The sequence below is a fragment of the Castanea sativa genome, chromosome 7, assembly GCF_040712315.1.
Source record: "Castanea sativa cultivar Marrone di Chiusa Pesio chromosome 7, ASM4071231v1".
NCBI classification, from domain to species: Eukaryota; Viridiplantae; Streptophyta; class Magnoliopsida; order Fagales; family Fagaceae; genus Castanea; species Castanea sativa.
Window position 1 is genome coordinate 40,998,526 of NC_134019.1, and position 4,408 is coordinate 41,002,933.

The 4,408-nt window shown below is 34.7% G+C and overlaps 1 pseudogene; it reads left to right on the forward strand.

The window, feature by feature from the left end:
* Nucleotides 1–632: 632 nt before the first annotated feature.
* LOC142642482 (L-type lectin-domain containing receptor kinase IX.1-like) lies at nucleotides 633–2,647 on the forward strand (annotated as a pseudogene).
* Nucleotides 2,648–4,408: the final 1,761 nt, after the last annotated feature.

Consider the following 4,408-nt stretch of genomic DNA (forward strand, 5'->3'; position numbering starts at 1 on the left):
TTAGGTCAGCCATGGTTGGAACAAGGAGTATAACAAGTCTATATTCAAAACTTCCAATAATTTATTTTAGAATTAAATTACCTAGGTCAGATTGCGCTTTAGGCGGGGGCATCAACTAGCTTCTTCATCATCATCATCATCGTCATCTTCTTCTTCTTCTTCTTCTTCTTTTTTATTTTTTTATTTAAAGAATGACTATTTCTATGCCTTGGTCCTATTTTAATTTGGCATTTCTCTCTGCTTCACTCCGGCGGCAATGAGGTACAATATCTTCCTCTTTTGCTTCTTCTTTAATTTCTTCTTATTCTTCTTCCAAACATAGAAAAAGTCAATGATCAAGTCCGGACCGTTTCAGCGTGCTAGTTAATTAATAAGTTACCACCTAGTTGATAGTTGTGTTTTTTTACGTAGCAGGCTGCGGTAATAACCACTTGTTAATAGCATTTCTGCTTGTTTTCTTCTTCTTTCTATTAATTTTTGGCTTGTCTTTTCTAATTTTCTTAGATACGTACAGTCCACACACACTACAAGAAAATATACACTGGGCTTAGGAACGTTGACGTACTGACTTTGCTCTTTTAGTAGACATACTTATTTAAGTTACGTAGATTTATAGTAGTACACAACTGCAAAATTTCAATCTCAATACCAAAGTTTCAATCATGATTGTTTACAAGCCCACTATCAAACATTTCTATTTCCACAGCTTTTCATCCTCTTTTCTCTCTTTATGATCACCAATTTCTTCACTCTACTAACCCCATTTACATTTACAAGTGCTATGTCCTTCAACTTCACTAGTTTTAGTTATGCCAACTCTAACATATCATATGAGAGAGCTTTCCCTGAAAGCCAAGTCATCCAACTCACCAACGACATACCCACAAAACACTTGGTGTGGGTCGAGCCACTTATTTCCAACCCATGCACCTTTGGGACAACACCTCCGGAAAGCTCACAGATTTCACTACCCATTTTTCCTTTGTCATTGATTCGCAGAATCAAACTAACTATGCTGACGGGCTGGCCTTCTTCCTCTCATCCAACGATTTCAAGATTCCTATGGTGGGTAACAATGGTCGTCTTTTGGGTCTTATTACCCAAGCTCAGGTATTGAACTCAACGAGTAATCCTTTTGTTGCAGTGGAGTTCGATATCTGGAGCAATTTGGAATTTGATCCAATAGGGGAACATGTAGGTATTGATATTAACTCCATGAAATCTGAAGCTAATGTGTCATGGTCGTGTAATATTAGGGAAGGGAAAAAAAAATGAAGCTTGGATTAGTTACAATTCTAGTTCATATAATTTGAGTGTTGTCTCACGGGTTTTAGAAATAATGATGCTATAAATCAAACACTTTCTTATATTGTTGATTTGAGAAATTTCCTACCTGAATGGGTTACTTTTGGATTCTCAGCCGCAACAGGTGACGATAGATTTGCAACACATACTATTTATTCTTGGGATTTTAATTCAAGTTTGGAACTTGATAATGACATTATTAGCCCGGAAGGTCCCAATCCAGCCATCTCCTCTAAGAAATGGAACACGACCGGGTTAGCTGTGGCGTTCAGTACTGTTGGTGGATTTATTTTGGTTGGTGGGTTGGCCATAATTCTGTTTGCCTTTTGGAAGAAGAATAGGAGGCATAAAGAAGATGATCATGCCCTTGATGAAGAATTTAAAAAGGGAACAGGACCTAGGAGGTTTTCATACAATGAATTGGCTCATGCAACAAATGATTTCAACGATAAAGAAAAGCTAGGGCAAGGAGGATTTGGTGGGGTTTACAGGAGATTTTTAAGGGACTTAGACTCCATTATTGTTATTAAGAGGGTACCAGAAGGGTCTAGACAAGGAATCAAAGAGTATGTATCAGAAGTAAAAATCATCAATCAATTAAGACACAAGAATCTGGTGCAACCATTACTGGGTTTATGATTTCATGCCCAATGGAAGCTTAGATTCGCATCTCTTTAGAAAAGATGCCTTATTGATATGGGATGTGAGGTACAAAATTGTGCAAGACTTGCCCTCAGCCTTGCTTTACTTGCATGAAGGATGGGAATAGTGTGTGTTGCATAGAGATATAAATTCAAGCAATATTATGCTTGATTCAAATTTCAATGCCAATCTTGGGGACTTTGGATTAGCTAGGCTTGTGGACCATGATAAGGCATCACAAATTACTGATTTGGCAGGTACCGAGGGCTACATCAATCCAGGATGTGTCACAACCCGTAGGGCAAGTAAGGAATCAGATGTCTATAGTTTTGGAATTGTTGCATTAGAGTTAGCCTGTGGAAGAAAACCAATTGATCACAATGCCACACAAGATCAAATAGTCATGTTGGACTGGGTTAAGGTGCTCTACGAAAAAGGAGAGGTTCATAAAGCAGTTGACAAAAGGCTGGGTGGATGTTTTGATGAGCAACGAATGAAGTGCTTATTGATTGTAGGGCTTTGGTGTGCTGACTCCGAAAGCAATCGTACGCCTTCAATAAGGGAAGCAATTCAAGTGTTCAATTTTGAAGCTTCGTTGCCTATTCTCCAGTTAGATAGCCCCGGGTGTCGTACTCCTGGAATGAATGTAACTACATCTTTTCTTTCAACATCCAATGGTGCTACTAATTCTAAGGGATGACAAACAAAATCCATTTTCAAGCTTTGATACAATTCCTATTCCACATAGTGTAGACTACTATTTGCTGCTTATCCATCTGCATTGTTTTGTTTGTTAGAAATTAAACTTGTTTTACTTGAACTTTTCTTAAAAGTAAGAATGTTGTATATCAAATTAGTGTGGAATAAATGTTGGGAGTTTATTACTGTTCTTCTCATTCTGTTACATTTAGTTTTCGGTTAGGTGTTCTTTTTTCACTCCTTGTACATTTTTAGTGTCCAATGGTGCTATTGGTTCCATTGGATGACAAAACCGAAATTTAAGCTCTAGCTACAACACCAATTCCTAACTGTTTAAACCATTTTAATTATGCTGCTTCTCCACCACATTGCTTTAGTTGTTATAATTTAAACTCGTTTTGTTTAAACATTTATAAGTTAAACTCTGATTGAACGACTGAAGAGAGATGTTAAAAAGTCAACTTCAATCCTCAACAACCCAAGTTTTGCATGCCATCTCAATCCAACTTAAAAAGTTACTGTTTTTTTTTTTTTCCAATGTGGAAGCAATTTTGTTATTAGATGTGTTAAATTTCTGAAAGATATAATCAATCAAAAAAAAAAAAAAAAAAATATATATATATATATATATATATATATATATATATATATAAAAGCAAAGAACTCATGTAGGAGAGCATGAGATTATGCCATGTGGCGCTCTATTAGAGTAACTTTTGCAAAGCAGAAACCTCATATGGGAGGGTATGAGGTTATGCCATGTGCTGCTCTATTAGAGTAACTTTTGCTTTTAACCTTCCACATCACCTCTTTAAAAAGGAAATTTTAACATCTTTTTTGAAATTAAGAGGATGCGGGTTATTTAATAGTTGCAGCAAAAACTATTGAACCAATTCACCTCTCTTTCTCTATTAACTGTTTTGTTCCCATTTAAATTTAATGCACACAATTGTGTTTCTTTATAAATCAATATCTATATCTATCTTTTCCCTTTAAAAAGAAATCTATATCTATCTATAACCTTTGTAACATGCTGAATTAGTATAAGGGTTATGTGGAGAATAACACAAATCCCATTAGATACCTTCCCATCAATCAATCCTATAAATATATATATAGGGTTGGGTTCAAGTTGCATCTGATGTAACTTTAAGTAATGTTACACCACTCAATATTTTTTTATTAAATGTGAATTTTGAGAAATCTACCGTTAGATTATATTATATTCATATATTCTCCATGCTTGCAAATTTTTTAGGTGATCAAAGATTAATAGTCATCACATCAATCAATTATTTAAATTCAAATTTTGTAGATTAAAATAATGAATAATGAATGAGTTTATGGATTGAATGTTAAATAATAACTAATTAACATGAAAATTGGTATGAATTTTAAGAACATATAGAACATGAAATTCAACGGTGGCATTTTCAAAATATGAATTTTATAAAAAGTAATTGGGTGGTGTAATATTGCATAGAGTTACACCAGGTGTAACTTGAATCCAACTCATATATATATATATATATATATATATATATATATATATATATATATATATATATAAAAGAGCAGGGCCTCTCTATCTACAATCTTCCAAACTCCCTCATTACTCTCTCCAAACCACAACTCTCCTCTTGATGTCTCTTAGCATACCAAACCATTCCTCAATTACACAAAAACCTATGGCTTTTCAACTCTTCCTATTCTGCAAATCAATCTCCACTCTTACGGTATTTGACATACATTTGCTCATACC